At 39.9% G+C, this 17,099-nt stretch overlaps 1 long non-coding RNA gene across 1 annotated transcript; it reads left to right on the top strand.

Annotated features, from left to right (window-relative positions):
• Positions 1–7,142: 7,142 nt before the first annotated feature.
• Positions 7,143–11,249, top strand: LOC143694205 (uncharacterized). The gene is made up of 3 exons (XR_013182558.1): positions 7,143–7,270; positions 7,897–8,007; positions 10,640–11,249. It is a non-coding gene; the product is annotated as an uncharacterized LOC143694205 (long non-coding RNA).
• Positions 11,250–17,099: the final 5,850 nt, after the last annotated feature.

Here is a 17,099-nt window from a genome sequence, read left to right as displayed (position 1 = left end):
ATCAATATTTCTAATATATAAATAAATAATTGCAATAGATAAATATCTATTCATAATATATAAATATAAATGTTGAACATATAACACATAACATATAACACATAACATATAACACATAACATGATATATGACATATGATATATGACCTATGATATATCATATATCATATTAGCTTTTGAATTTATCAGTTTTAAAGATATATATTTGAGTTATTTCATAATAGACAGATCAGCCTGATTGCTCCTGACAGTTTAACAAATGAGTGAGCGATGCCTTTTGTTTCCAACAGTAATTCAGATATCCCTGAGCTTTCTGTGGATTAACTTCAGTGAAATATCTCCTAAGCAGTTATAAATTGTTATTCTACACACTCATATGTTGACAAATCCTTCAGTTAATTTGACAACTTTCTGTTCTTTAAACAACTACCATTGTCATAGTCACTAGTGGTCACCAGACAAGAAGGGGATTCCTTCTATAGTACTTACAAGCAGTCTGAAGGAAATGTTCACAGAGCTACAGATTTTCTGTTTTGTGGAAAGAAATGAGAGGTGCCATAATTAAACATTTTCCAAGCACTACTGATAAGAAAAGCAGCTGGCTGGTGTGAAGAAATATGGTATGTTGTGTATAAATATTCTGGTTTTCATTTTAATGTAATAATTTTCTACTTAGTGGCTGAGGATCTAACTCTTGCAAGGCTACAGGTACATATTGATAGCCTGCTCAGAAATATAGATTTGTCATTTTTGTTTTTAGGTTGTTGCTCAAAAAGGTAGGAAATAAGAAATTACAGTAAAGAGTCTGAACAGTCTGAGTCCACACAGGTTACTAGCACAGTAAAGGATGTCAGGTACTAATCACTAAAATGGACCACTGAGGCAGGAGCAAGAAACAGCAGCTGGGAATGATTTTGGAAAGTATTTCGTTTACAGGCAAGAGTTACATAGAAAAGGGAGAGGAAAATACAGAATTCTATTTGAATAACTTAGAAAATGGTTCATGGTGATATGGTATAGTGGCTAAGACTCAGATTTAAGCAAGATTTCTTAAAAAAAATCCAGTCACTTTGCATGTCAAAGCTCTAAAAAATAGTTGTCATTAAGATCACTAAATAAACCATTGATCTGCTACTTCTCGAATCAGCAAAACCTTATCAATATTATTTTTAAAAAAAGCAAATAATTCCTGATAAATTTTCTGGTATTTCTAGCAAAAATGAAACAATTAAGGAGAGATAATGATTAAAAAGGACAACTACAAGTATATGAATATATTCAGAGACCAAAATCTAGACTAAAATAAAGGTCTCAACTTCCACTGAGAGCTGAGACCATCAAGTGTTTATAGAGATGGTCCTATCCAATGTTCAGTATTTCAAATATTGAGATTTGGCCATGTTGCAGTGGTCACCTGCTGCACTGGACATGTCAGTTTTTCTGCAGAATGCATTCCTCTCCTTCACTGGGCAGTGCTGTCAGGGGAAAATCAGGTTTATAGGAAGCTGAGGGCCCAGCACAGGGACATCCTGGGAGTGAGCAGCAGCTGCCTTTTGACGGGGTGCTCCACAGCCAGTTGTTTCTGTTCCGTGGGAAACCCTAAATTCCCACTCTTCAGAACCTGACCTTGTTCAGTGAAGCATTAGTTCTTGTGCTGTTCTCTTTTCTGCCCTCCCTTCTTGAGGGCTGGGAAACCTTCCTAGGGAGAAGGGAAGCTTTTTTGGGCAGAAGGGAGATGGGAAGCTTTCTTGGGGAAAAGGGAGTTGGGAAACCTTCCTGGGGAGAAGGGAGAAGGGAGATGGGAAACCTTCCTGGGCAGAAAGGAGATGGGAAACCTTCCTGGGCAGAAGGGAGATGGGAAACCTTCCTGGGCAGAAGGGAGATGGGAAACCTTCCTGGGCAGAAGGGAGAAGGGAAACCTTCCTGGGCAGAAAGGAGATGGGAAACATTCCTGGGGAGAAGGGAAGCAAAGAGCATCTCACAGTCCAGGTAATAATTTCAATGATTTCAATGATTACAATGATTTCAGTAGTTGCAGAAGGGGGTGCACAGGCAGCTAGGGAGTTAAAATACACTGCAGCAGCTACCCTATTTCATCCACAGCCCCCTATTTCATCCACAGCCATGTGCTTTTGAGAAAGAGATCCATGAGGGAGCTTGGACTGCTTTCCAAGCTGGTTCTGCTATTTCAAGGTCAGTGGCATGCCTCTCCTCTAGCAGAAATGGAAGTTGCTTGTCCCACCTAAGCTTCTGTATAGCCAAGCTCTGCAAAGGGCCATGCTGAGGGGGTTCCCAAAACTCCACAGCAGGGCAAGGAGGTTTCCCCAGTTTGCTCACTGCATCTCCCTGACTGGGGAAGTGGAGCACATCTGCTGTGACATGGTAATAACCAGGTGGTAACAGGTGTATGGGAAGGCATTGCTTCAGCTGCCTGCAGCAATTCTTTACCAGTGCTCTCATCAGGAGGGGGGGAGCAGCAGCTCTGAGGCTGGATATGTGGGATAACCTCATGCCTGTCTTTGGGCAGCAAATGCAGTAATTGACAGAGGAATATCACAACCTCCAGCTCCCCAGAACTGACACCACCCTCCTGACACATCTCATCATCATTCAAGTGTGAAACAGCTGCCCGTCTCCCTCCACCTCAGGTTTTCAGCCAGAAGAATTGCTGAAATACATCTTTTACCCTTACAAGACTTTTTAAAACATGCATGAGGCTTGAGCATGGAATGTTACTCAATGATTTTTGTAGGCACCTTCGCAGCCAATTTCTGCTCTGATGAGACATATCAAACATCTTCTTTTAGAAAGCAGCTCAGGTCTTTGTACAGTCTTAACAGTGGACTTGACTGCAGCTCTTATTTGATAGTATGAATGTTTTACCATACAGCCATCACTGATCTCATTTCTCTTAGCTGTATTTTGCTCTTAAAAACAGAGCTTAACAAACAAATGTTTTATATTTGCATATATAAAACAGTTTAGCAGGAAGGTAAATTGCTAGTCTTAGTTGCTTGAAAGCAGTGAAAAGGAGAAAAAAAATTAATTTGTCCCAAAATAAATGGTAAAAATTGAAGCTAGATTTTCTCAGTGGAGTTAGTAAGAGTTATTACTTAATAAAATGAGTTTCTTGAGTAGAACAGTGGGTGCTGATGATCCAGAGCTCATGGTGTAGGCTTTTGAGGGTGGTGAATATGCTCCAGATGAGCTCTGTGCTAGATTTATGGGCAGAACACCACTAGAAGCTGTGTGCATCTTCTGGTTTAGTTCTACTCTGCACACCCTAACGTTGGTGAACCACATTGGTTACATGGGCACAGTAGAAATTATTCACTTGACAGGCTTCAAAGCTCCCAGGCTGCATCTGCATCAGTGTTTCAGTTTGATGTGTGATTCTGGGTGCAATGGAATCAGTTATTCCCTTGAAATTGTTCTGGGACAAGGTTCTTGAAATCCCCTGGCTGTAATCCTTTGTGTTGAAATTCAGAAGGTAGAGGAGAAGTCCCAGCTTTGAAAGTGTTGCCACCAGGAGAGAGAACATCTTTTGTTTTACTTTGCAGGTACTGTTTTTGTGGAACAGAAATATTCCCCATCAACAGCGTATTTGTTTGGTTTTGTTTCCTTGTTTGTTGCCTCAATAAAACCCACACCTGTTTGTTTTGGCACCAGGAACATTCAGTTATCTGGCCTGTGTAAACATTTCCCACCTGCCTTGCTTATCTCTCCTCCAGTGACAAATACTCATTGCTCTTGTGGGTAATTAGCAGACCAGTTAATCCAGGAGAGGCAAATTCTTTAGGACATCTGCAAACACTTCTTTTTTTAACGTGTGCTTTTGTATTAGAAATCACAAGAGGGGATTTTTTTTTTTTTTTTTTTTTAATTGAAGATACACGGGGAGACAGAAAATGCTTTTCTGGATGATGTGCTGTTCTGATGAGCAGCATTAATAATTGACACTGTGCTGAGGCAGAAGGCAGTGCACACTCTGAGGGAGGTGATGATATCATGGTAACCATGAGAGCAAAGCCCCAGTGGTCTGAGATGACGGCAGATGTGAGCATTGCTCTACACGAGCTGTTCCTCTGCTGGCCACTTGGCATTTGATGGAAACCCCTTTGTTCAAGTCATATGTAAAATATCCACTCCTGGAAGTTTGCTGGGTGTGGGGGTTCCAGCTGTGGGTTTCACTGGGTCAGGATTGAAGGCACTTGAGACAGTAGTTCATGTTTGGACTCAGGTGTTTATTGTTTCTTATCAGTAAAACAGTCTCACTGCTGTGAGTTCTGCAGCTTTTCATTAGAAGGCACAAAATGGCCAACAATCTCTTGTTACAAGGTATTTTTAGACTAAAGTATCCAATGAAGAACTGACACCTGGATTATTTTCCCTTTTAACCCAATAACTGATCCCACAGAGCCCCCTATGCAGACTCTTCTGCCCAATTACAAAATGCCACCCAAACTCATGGAGAAGAAGGAAGAAACAGGAAGAAGAAACCCAGGACGACACCCTGTGCCCCTCATCTTGCTTCCATCCACAACATACTAAAAATCCCAAGCACTAAATTTCTCACCAAGTGGTACACCTACACTACTCTCTGTAATCTATTTCACACTTTTGTGGGTTCCAGTCTATCTTGAAGTCTGGGAAACTTTCTCCATGGATGAGGGTCAGAGTCAGTGCTGCCCTGGGGGTCAGGGCACCCCAGAGCAGACAGAGAAATATTCCCTGTGGTGCCCTGGGTTTCCACAGCTGGGGACAGGGTCAGCTCAGTGGCACAAAGAGGGGGAGAGGGAGCAGCTCCTGATGAGCATCACCCCAGAAATGGAAATGGAGCAGAACTTCTGTCCTTGTGTCACAGGGGAATGGCTGTGCTGCAAGGGAGGAACCTGCAGATGGATGAGCCTGTTTTCCAGAAGCAGTAGGTGAGATTTTCATCCTGTGTACCCAGGGTGAAGCCTGCTTTATGAGATAGCTCCTATGAATTGCTGTAGTTGCGATTTCCTTTGGTAATCTCAGTCCTGTCCCAAATAAAGTGCAAAGATGTGCCTCCTCTGTGGTTACTGGCATGCATGTCCTTGAATTTGTGTCACTTAAAAGAGTATGGTCATACAGAGAGCTGCCTGTATTCCTCTCATACTCACAAACCAGTGTACAGTAACTCCTGAGAAAAACATTGTTTTCTCAGATCTTTTTTTTTACTTGATAATTAATACACTTATCAAAACACAAAGTTATTCTTTCCACTCTAATCATTTAGCAACTCGGTTACTATGGTGATAACCTCCTCAAAGGGCAGCATTTTGATTCGGGTCACAGCTTTTCAGGATGGTGAAAATGGGCAGGTTTGGAGCTGAGACTGGCACAGGACAGAGGACCTCCAACCCACTTTTTGCTGAGGTGTCAGTGCCTCAGTTTCCTGCTGCCTTTCCCTTTCCATGAGGGAAGGATGCATGCACACAGGGCATCACACAGAGCTGCTGCTTGTCTCCCCATATTCCACTGAAGCCTTTTTGTGCATTCCCAGCTTTCACCAATGTTCTGCTCAGCTGCAGGAGCTGGTAAAGAAACTGACTTTTGGCTTTGGAGAATCAGCCTGGTGTGTGAATTCCATCACTGGAAGAGGGGTCTTTGCCCCCACAGCAGCAGTGTGACCAGGGACCAGCCACCATAGGGTTCTCCTGGGCTGTGGTTATCCATATGTGTGCCTGGGAAAGAAACATGGAGCATGATGCTGCAGAGCACTTGACATAAAAGGTGTTCCTGGGCTCTGCTCTGTGTGCAGCCCTGCTGTGTAAAGCACTTTTGGGTAGTGCCTGTTTGGCAGCAGTATTGCTTCAGGCTAAGCAGGAGTAGGGTTGTTATGTCTTGTTTGTCTTACCCTTTGCATCAAGGATGACAAAATCCTGAAAAGTTTTAGACATAAGATTTGTGCTCTTCTCCTCAGCCTTCAAATCATGGACTGCGCTCTCAAGTGATACCATTAGTTGAATAATTTTGTTTGTTTGTTTCTTCTTCTGCCTGAATACGCTGCTTAAGCAGTTTAAAAATTCTTTTTCTTAGCTGTAGCTTAGTTTTATGGAAATGCATTCACATAACTTTGGAATGCATAAATCTGGAAACTCAAATAAGTATGTACTTACATGTTTAGAGAAAAAGGAATGTTGGTTGCAAAAAAAAGCTCTTCAACACTGGGGTTTTAGTTATCACTGCAATGTAAGGTACTGCATAATGGTAAATCTAGGTAGTTCTTTGAGTTAAGACATGATTGGCTTAGTATATGAGAAAATCTTAGTATAAGAGAAAGTATTTAACAAAAAAAAATCTTTTAAATGGATAAGAAAACATAAATCTAACAGAAATTTGCCTCATTTCTTTTTCTCCCCCTTTCCCTGATACTCAGATGTTCTGTGTGAAGACGAAATATTTGAGTCACCTCGGGGAGACAGGAAGAAAGGTTCAGTGACAGGACATTTTGAACTCCATCTTTATGAATGACAGACCCTTTTCAGGTAAATACAAACTCTTCTGGTGTCTGTCCAGAGAACCTGTGGAGCTTATTGATCTTCTTCACTTGTGCTTACTCCTCAGACATTCATTGCCACAGGGTAGGTTAAAAGACAAGTTTCTACAGAGTCTGAGAATCAGCCTTCAAAGTTGAATAATTTGCATTGTATTTTCACCCTTTTTTCCCCCCAGGGTAGAAGAGCTATTATGTGTGGAATTTACCTACCAAAATTAACATGTTTTGTTTCTATTAGCATTCAGATTTAACTCAGAAGAAAATATTCATCCATTTCAACTTTCTGGTTTGTGCAAACCCAACTTATTATAGGCTAGAAAGGCCAGAGTCAAATACAAAAATTGGCATTAGTTTTCCCATTAAAAAAAAGCAGGAAACATACAATATTGGCACAAACCCTGTATTTCCTCTTTTAGAACACAAGGTGTAAGTAAACACCACATTTTTAGTCCAATCAATGAGATCTCTTCCAGGAAAACTAAATAAAATGGTTCTTTCTGTTTGCTTGGTGTAGAACCCATTTGTTGAGAACTGAGCCCTTGTAAAATCACAATCAACAATCATTTGCTCATTTATGACAACATTATTACATCTGTTTCCCTCAGCAGGAGTGCCAAGTCAGGCTGCTCTTGCCATGATGTCAGCAGTTCGTTCCTGTCCTGTGGAGTTGTTTTCCAAGGCTCATTTTCAGGCCAAATTGGTGGAGCTGACATGATTTCACAAGCAGCAGCTGGAGGGTAACATGGTGGGTAACAAGTTGGAAAAGATGGTGCTGAACTGGGAGTGTTGATGGAAGCAGGATCCCAAAGCTGTCCTTGCCAGGACGGGCCTTCTTCTTCCCACCCCAGCCTGAACACGTGTCCAGTGAGAAAGGTTTGGCTTGGAGTCCAGCTCAGGGCTTCTGCCACACACTGGGTTGTTGGTTTGACATGCAGTGCTCACTGCTGGTTTCTCATCTCATCTGCTTTTCCAAGAGCTCTTAAGATTTCCTTTTCAGATGTGGATACTTGCACTGCTTTGTTTTGCTCTATATGAAACATTTTAGACTGTGCTTTAATCCATTTCTGTGTATTGGGGTTTTTTGGTCTGATTTTTCAGGCACAACAAGAACATTGTTTAAGTTTCAAAAAAAAATTTATTTTGGTTTCAAGAATACCACCTAAATATTTTTCTTTTAGTTTCAGTACTACATCGTGACCAATTATATATTTTTCTATCTACTATTACTAGGTAGCCTGTATTTTTCCAGGCTGATTAGTAATAGTAATTGCAATAATATACTTTTACATATGGATACTGTGGGTATGCAAAAGGATTTTACCCTCCAAAACCATATATGAACACATTTTATTTCTCTGTTTTACTTTGAAGATTAAATTAAGATCATAGAAGCACAGAACATCCTGAGTTGGAAGGGACCCCCAAGGATCACTGATGTCCAGCTCTTGGCCCTGCACAGGACTACTCCAAGAATCACACCAGGTACATGAAAGCAGTGTGCAAAATTATTCCACTAACATTTGGGAATTATTTATGTGTAGCAGATTTACATATTTAATATTAAAAAATTAAATTTTAAATGGGAATTATGAATTGAGGCTATGAATCTCTTATTTTTCTACCAAGCAGGCAATATAGCAGAATTCTTAATGTGAGATATTTTCACAAATGGCACTGTACTAGCTGAAGATGGAGTAGAAATTTGACTGATGTTGATGGACATCTCTGCATTGGTACTGAGCAGGAATGCACACCAGCTAATTATAGCACAGGATAAATCTCCCTCACTTCTCAGAGCAGTCAGTGCAGAGAGAACAACTTTTCCACTGGGCAGTTTGGAGCAGGAGCTTAGCACAGCTGCTCTTGTTTGTGCCCTGAAGGCTCACGTGGTGGAGTCCTGTCAGCCTCTAATTATCTGTATAACCTAAGGTTTGTGTAAGATCTCATGTTACAGCAGCTTACCCTGCCATATGTTAATTAGATAAGTATTAAAATAGAAAATGACAATATTCGTGTTAACTTTACATAGAGTAGAAAGTTGCAATGTTGGTAGGTTTTATAAAAATGTCTGTTACAAAATTATACAGAAGCACAATGTTATTTTCAAAAAACATACACAAAGAAAAAAAGATGAGCAGCTGAACATTTCAACTTCCTTTTAGGCAGGTTTCTTAAAGACAAATAAGGGATCAGGGAAGGAAGAATGTGTGCCCTTACTCAGCAGTTAATAGTTAATTATTTGCTATCCCTGATTAATAAAGCTGTGCCTCTTGGTTCAGGCACACACATCTCATTTTTTTAGAAAAGTAGTCTGGAAGATTTATTGCATCTTGCCTTTGAGTTGTAAGGGAAAAGGTTAAAAAAATGTAGTAAGTCTGAGTCAAGGAATTTCATGTTGTAAAATACATGAAGTCTCATGAAAGTATCACAAGTCCCAGTACCGTCAGGGAAAAGAGTTCTTATGAGTTTCTTCTTAAATCCCTGCAAATGTCAGTTTCCTTTGGTCAAATCAGAGCACTGTGTATTCTTGTTAGGACGTTTTTTTCCCAAGGATTATGTATTTCACAAGGATTATGTATTTCACTTTCTTGGCTCATCTTACTGCATCCTGAGGCGCTGGCAGCTTTGTTCTCAGTGCAGTTATCAGTTCCACATGTCATCAAAGGAATGCCCAGCCTTTGGGTGCCTGTTTAATGCTCTCCTTTTAGTTTCGCTTTCTCAATTTACTCAACAGCTGCACAGGAAAAAAAAAACCTGAAAGCAACCCAGATGTGTTTAAAACATGCAGTCCTAGGGATAATGTGCCTGTTAAAACATTCATATCTAAACTGTTAGTTTAAGTAAAGCAAGTATAATCCTATGGCACACACCTGAACATTGTAAAAATTACAACTTCTTGCTGTCCACAATGTAAAAATCAAGTCAAAAGATGGATACTGGAGTGGAGCTATCTGCTAAACAATAAGCTAAGTAAGCTGCAGCACTGTGGTATTGTCTAACATTTAATCAACATTCAGGAGGCCTGAGGCTGCTCTGGGATGTCCAAGCGTTTCAGGAGCAGTGCTGGTTTAATCAGGCTGCTTTAGGCTCCACCTCCAGCTGCTAATTCCTCTCATTCCCTTTCAGTGTGCTGGGACAGCTAGCTGTGCAGCTGAGGAGTTCAGCCAGCTCAATCCTATTATTTTCTCTGCTGGACACCTGTCAGTGAGATCAGTTCCCCACTTTGGTTCACAGTGTGGATGAGTAAACATTTATGCCAGGAGGTCAAAGTGCTTTAACTGGTCAAAGGCTGTTGGAAGTTTTAGAGACAGTAGAGAAATCTTTTACATCTTCCCATGACAGTGAGGTTCAAGTAATTCATACTTTTCCTACATTACACCAAGAATTCTTTAATATGTACATATATATCAAAGATTGTGAAGGGGTGGACTAAAAAACCAGTCTGTCATGGTTTAGGAATGGTATTCTCCATGTCTCTATGGAACTGCCAGAGCATTTATTTTTTTCAAATATTCTGCCACTTTATCAGGGTCCTGTAGTTGTTTAGGGGTGAAGTTCCAAACCACTGGAGCAGGACAATCCTTCAGAAGATGACCCATGCCACTCATGTCTATCCATTCTTGGGACACATCTCCCTAGAAATCTCTTTCATGACTCTAAATGTGGTGTGGGCCCCACTGAGGAGACCTGGAAGACTTAGTAACAAGAATATGCTTTCCTTAACATCCAAAGGGAATTCAAATCTCAAAAGCTGTTGTAACAGGAGGAAAAGGAGGTAAAAGGCTGGGGAAAATCACCCTCCCCTGGATCCACACACTGGATTTGATTCTTAATGGACTCCCAAAGGTTGTGCCTGAGTGTCACAGACATATTTTCTGAAAAATCCTTTTGCTAGGATTTTTCTCCTGAGAAGCTGAGAGGCCTCACAAGCGAAATGTAAGCAATGGTTATCTGCTGCTGTGGAATGTGGCAGGTGCATCTTTGATTGGTCTCATGTGAGTTGTTTCTACTTCACGACCAATCACAGTCCAGCTGTGTCAGGACTCTGGTCAGTCACAAGATTTTATTATGCATTCTTTGCTAGCCTTCTGATGTCTCCTTTCTCTTTCTTTAGTACAGCATTTTTAATATAACATATATCAAAATATAATAAATCAGCCTTCTGAAACATGGAGTCAAGATTCTCATCTCTTCCCTCGTCCTGGGACCCCTGTGAATGCCACCACACCTGAGGTAAGGGCAGGAGAGCAGCACTGCACCCACATCCCAAAACACCTTCATTGCCCCTGATGTCACCGTGCCACCAACTGACATTGCACAGCACAGCAATCCTGACCCCTGTCCCTCCTGGACAAGGAGCACGAGGTGGGCACAGAGTGCAGGGATGGAAAGATGCACAGGGTCGGGGGCCATGGCCACACAAACAGACCCAGCAACACAGGGAGCAGGGGCACCAACCCAGCACAGCAAAGGCTGGCATCAAACCTGTTTCCAGCCTGCTCTGGGCAGGTCTGCTGTCATCTCAGCCCTGTGTGACCCACGCTGGGCACCAAACAGGGCTGTTGTGGCTGTGGAACGGCACTCCTGAATTTGGTGTTCACACTGGAACCACCCCAAAACGTGCGCTGCTCCTTCCTCACTCCACTCCCTGCGGGGCACAGAGAGGAGAACTGGAAGCACAGAAGGCAAAGACCATGAGTTGAGGCAAGAACAATTTACAGGAAATGGCAATGGGATAAGAAAATAAAAAGTAACCAACAAATTAACAGCCAAAGTGCCTAAGGGGGGTGAGGGATCCCCACAGGAATTCTCATCATGGTACCCCAGGGTGCTTGACAACACCAGAGTGCCCCCACACTTCCCCATGCCCACAAAATTACATGAGGTGGTGGAAAAGACCCTCTAGGTTCTGGCCACTGCAAAAATTAACCCTGTCCTGGCCAGAACCAGGACACAGGCATAGCAAACAACAAATCAGCCTTTCTGAAGAGCTGAGTTAACTTTTCCAGTGTAACTTCAGCCCACAAATTATTTTATCTACCATGCACATACATCAAGAGGTTTTTTCATTATAAAGTGCATCATTTTTTTCTATAAATATGTTGCAGATGTCCTTTCTCACAAAAGAAGGGGACAAGGTGAAGAAGTCTATTATTTGTTCTCCGAATGATGTTCAAGGCAAATAAAGGGTAAGAATCCAAGGCCATTCTTTCTCTTGTTTATCCAGTTCTGTGCATAAGAAGGGGATTTTAAGAGCCATACTGGATGTTCACTGTTAACATTATAATGGAGGGGTTTTTTTCTTTTATTCATGAGTATTTCTGTGACATGCCAGAGATTCTTTTTTTATATCAGCTGAGTGAGTTATACTGGCCCACTTACAGATTGTATTAGAGTATGAGTATCATGGTGCTTTTTCAACATCTCTGTTTTATGCATCCTTCCTACCTGCATACTCTGGTAGGATTCTTTCTTCTTTTAAGCCAGAAAGCCAATTTTAGAGGCTTTTGTTTCTAGGCAATCGTTTCTGACCCCATGCTGCAGTTTTGGTTGTGCCAACACTCCTGCACATGGAGTTGCCTGGGTGAGGAAAAAAGCTTTCAGGCTTTTCAGTTTGTTATTTAACCTGAAAACTTTAACTGAGTGCATCTACAGCACATTTCCATAAATGCTTTGAATTGCCACAACTCAGGTGACAATAAACTTCATTAGAAGGGCAGGAAACATTGGTAAGGGGAAAGAGTGATCTATGAAAAGCAGGAGAGTATCTTGTGAGACAGTTTATGATTTATAATAAACTATCTCACAAGATAGTTCATTATAAATCACAATAGGATATATATATATAATTTATAATTGGATATTTTTAATAAAGTTAAAGCATTTTTGAAGTTATTAAAATTTAAAACCATGTTACACAAGTCAGGAAAAAAATTTTTAGTTATGGCTCCTCTTTTTCAGCACGACACCTTTTGGAGATTCTTAGTAATTTTATTCCTGGTATTTCTGTCATGTGCAGAAGTGGAACACCTGTCCAGGTTCACTTCTTCCCTCTATCCATTTTTTAAAATATTTTAATAATGTTTGTTATCTGGGAAAGTTTATTTTTCTGTTCTTAATGGCCTGGGTCATAATTTCTATTGCACTGTTTGATGTTTCTACAGAGTGTGAATTTGGTAGCAGTAATACTAGTAAATAACAAAACCCCAGCAGATAAGAAATACAAAACAGAGGATTTAACAGTCCCATCACCAAAACATTTTTTTTCATATGAATAACATGTACTTGAAACAGCTTTCTTAAATGAAATTAAATTAAATTAACTAATATTCAAATCCTCCAAGTCTTCCATACTTGTGGCATTTGGATTTGGTCCTTTGCTCTTGCTCAGCTTGGGGCTGGACCATTAAGAGACCCCTTTTTTTTGTTCTTGTGGATCTGCTGCTTGTTGAATTGTCTGGGCACTAGAGCTCCACAGCTTGGGGCTGTCAGATAACTGCATTGTCCGTGTCCCTCTGCTCAGGGGAGGAAGGGGGATGGACCTTCCTGCATCAGTCCCTATCTCTACACCAACCTACCCTCCTCTTCAGAAAAGCATTACATTTTTTCTGATTCATTTGGCTTTCTGTGGGATTGCTGCTTGCACAACCTTGAAGGCAACAGCTCTTTACACTTTGAAACCAGGACAAGCTGGTTTTAATTTTTATTGTTGAAGCCACAAAAGAGCTTGCTTTAATATTTTCAGTAGTGTTTTTCCCAAAATTTATTTTCACATCAGTACACTCTCTTCACACCCTCAATGATTCCACTGCCTATTCTCCAATACATAAAATACTAGTTATTTCTTTAGCTTCCAGCTCTACCTTTAGGAAAAGTAGCAGATTTTCCTCTCATTAACTCACTTTCCATTATTTAATCTCAGGCATTTTTATTTTCAGTTACATGTCTTATTAATATGTGATAGCTTTCCAAGTCATCACTGAATATTTTTATTTCAGAGTTTGACATTTTCTCTTTAATGTCTCTTACTTTTAATTTAACATAGACTAATTTTTTCTTTTTAAATCATCAGTTTTCCAGTAACCTATTTTGCTATCTTTCATCTTTCCTTATATCATGAAATCCAACGAATTTTATGGTTTATCTGTTCATTCCTCAGTTATGAGAATAACAGCCCTTCACCAAGAAAATCAGATATGCTGACCTCTTACCCTTAGTTCTATCAGAGGACATGCAGAAATGTCCCACACTCCATGGCATGTGACCATACACACTTCAAGCTAATATTATATATAACTATTATTATATATATATATATACACATTAGAATAGTACTATATATGCAGTATTGTATATAGTATATAATACTATATATAGTATTATAGTGCATATAGTATATACTATATATAGTATTATATGTATTAGTTATATATATAAGCTAATATTGAGATAACTATATTATATATATCACTATATATAATTATAATATATATTATATATATATATTATATATATAATATATAGTGGTGTATATATATCCCTATATGTTATATATATATATAGTGATATATATATAATATAGTTATATGTATATAATATATAACTATATTATATATATCACTATATATAACTATAATTATCTATATATATAACTATATTATACCTATATAAAACTATATTATACCTATATAAAACTCTATATAGCTATATTATATATATAGCTATATATTATATATAGCTAATATTATATATATTATATATAAAGCTATAATTATATACAACTGTCTCTCAGTCTTGTGTAGAAATATAATAATAATATAATAACTAATTATAAATAATATAATAATGATTAATTACAAATAACAATTATTAATACTAATGATAATGATAATGATAATGATAATGATAATAATAATAATAATAATAATAGTCTCTCACTGGAGACTATGAAGTCTGGAGAAATCACCACCAACTTTCAGATGATAACAAGGTTGGTTCAGTTTTCTCATTAAAAACTGTGTTCCCATGTTGCCACTGAATTCTGCTCATCTTTCAAGGGGAACATTCCCTGTCAGTTCTGTTTCAATCCCTGTTCTGCCAAGGGCTCTGCTGCTGGCAGTGACCAGTGGGTGCTGTGAACTGGGATGGTGGCACAGCAGCTCTGCCAAATTACACTGATGCCATCCTCAAGGGTTATGCTCCCTTGAACTGACCAAAAGATCTCCAAAAACTCCCAGCCACAACCCCACCACCACTTCCCAGCCTTGTGCTCCTGCCTTTCCCTCACTTCTTCACTCCACATGCCACTGTCCAGGTGCACACAGTGACTGCTCAGACGTTTGAAATGGGTGTGACACAAACGCTTTTTTCTCAATTTCAGTAACTGTTTCTTCCCTGCTTGGTTCTATGGCATCGGTCACTGCCTTCTGTAACTTGTATCTGCCTGCACAAATGAGGAGGCAAGATGTCTTGCTTCAGATATGAGAACATTTTTGAGAAACTGATCCTTTATTCTGACACTTATTAATTTAGAAACAGATTATTTTCAATGTAAGGTTTTAATTACGGTCTCACTTGCGGCAGTTATATAATTGTGAAATTGGCAAATCTCTTGGATATCCAGTATTCTTATGGGGAAGCATGACTTCACCCATGTTAAATACTACACATTTAATTTTACTGATTAAGTCTGAAATTCATGTCATCTCACAACCTTACATATTTCAATTAAAAAATATTCTCCTTCTATGTCTGCCCCTTTCCACACTGCTAGAAATGGCAAAATCAGGCTTCTGAGATTTGCTTTTTCTCTTCTTTTTCAAGTGAAATGCAAAGGTTTAAAACTCACTGGAGAAAACATGAAGCCCTATATTATTTACATGAGTAAGAATTCTACAGATGGAGCCTGGCATAAGGGTGATTCACTGGTGTGGGTTAAGGAGAAATTTCTCCAAACCTTTTTACACAATGAGGAATATCTCATCTAGTGTTTTTCTGAGACTTGGGAAGAAAAACATCACTTTTTTTTCCTTCTCTATTGTATTTTGTATTTTAATTATGCATTCCATGTGTTTTCTTTATGTGTGGACTTAGCGCAACAGACTTTTCATTGAGAAGTGAGGTAGATTGGTAAAATCTAATTTGCAGTCTTTGCTTCAAAGACAGGAGTACTACAGGGACTGGGAAGTAATTCCCCCACCTTAAATTTGAAAGTGCACATCACTTAACTTTGAGCAGACACACGGATGTGTGTTTTGCAACAATCCCCGGTGCGCCTACAGAAAACATGAGCATTACCACGGTGTGCTCTGCTGGCTCTGGCTGGAGTTCATTTCCTCCCCAGGGGCTGAGCTGGGACTGCTTTGGGTTTCTGCTGGGCACAGCAGGGAGGAGACACAGCTGGGGCAGTGACCCAAGGCCCTGAAGGGATTCCCCAGAGCAAAGGACACCGTGCTCCAGACAGAAAGGGGGCATGTTGGGAAGGATGCAAGTTTGACAGGAAAGTCTCACAGATATGGATGCTTAGCAGAAAGATTTTTAAATGTAGAGTCTGATGAAGGAATAGAGATGGAAGCAATTTTTGATATAGAAGAAAAGAATTGCTGAGCCAGTCTCAATGGATAACCAAGGAGGCAGAGGGTGTGTTGGTTAGAAGGGGTTTTTGTGGCTTAGAGCAAAGGATGAACCCACCCCAAACAAGATGTTTTTACCAAGCAGAAAGAGAGCACAGGCAAAGAAGGCAGCAAAGTTTCAAGTAGAAAAAAGGTCTCCGAATTTTCCACTGCAAGAAAACTGAGAAACCACTTCTAGCTTAAACTGTAACGTACTAAATTTTAGTGATTGGAGAACAGTAGCATGAATATGGTAATTATAGTAGTTATAATAGGCTAGAGATAATAGTTAAGGTAGAGATTGGTTCTACTGTATGAAGATGCTCAGCAAAGTATATAATGCATTGTAACCTAAAGAAAAGTATAGAATGCATTGTAACCTAAAGAAAAGTATAGAATGCAATGTAACCAAAACCAAGGGGCTCCAGGCCTGCCTGCAGCTGGAGCTGCCAGCTGTAGGCACAGCTCTGTCACCCATGACCCTGGGCTGCTGTAACCTCTTGGATACAATAAACTGCATTTTGGAGAGCCCCTGGAGTGCAGCATCTCTCACTCAGGCTCTTACAGGGGCAGAGCAGGATCGGAGTGGTGGCACCGCTGTTCCCAACAATGGTGACCATTAATTATCACCTGAGATGGGCCCTGCTCTCCCCCAAGGCTTTCCTTGTTCTGCCCTGCTTGTCTGCACAGCTCTGGCTCACCTGCTCAACTCTCTCCATGGCAGCCACCGAGTTTGTGCCTTTTGTCCCTTCCCATTGTGAAAAATGCATATTTTATGATTGGCTTTTTGCAAATATTAAAATGAATATTATATGTGTTATGTTAGAAAGTGATGCTGTATTAATTTTCTTAAGTAGTGTGTTCAATATGGTTTTAGGTTATAACATAATGTTAAAATAGAAACTATGCTATGTGAGATACTTTTTTAAAGGAAGGACTTGCACTGATAGCAACTACAGGACA

The sequence above is a fragment of the Agelaius phoeniceus genome, chromosome 6 (assembly GCF_051311805.1).
Source record: "Agelaius phoeniceus isolate bAgePho1 chromosome 6, bAgePho1.hap1, whole genome shotgun sequence".
NCBI lineage: Eukaryota > Metazoa > Chordata > Aves > Passeriformes > Icteridae > Agelaius > Agelaius phoeniceus.
This window is presented reverse-complemented; position numbering and strand designations above follow the sequence as displayed.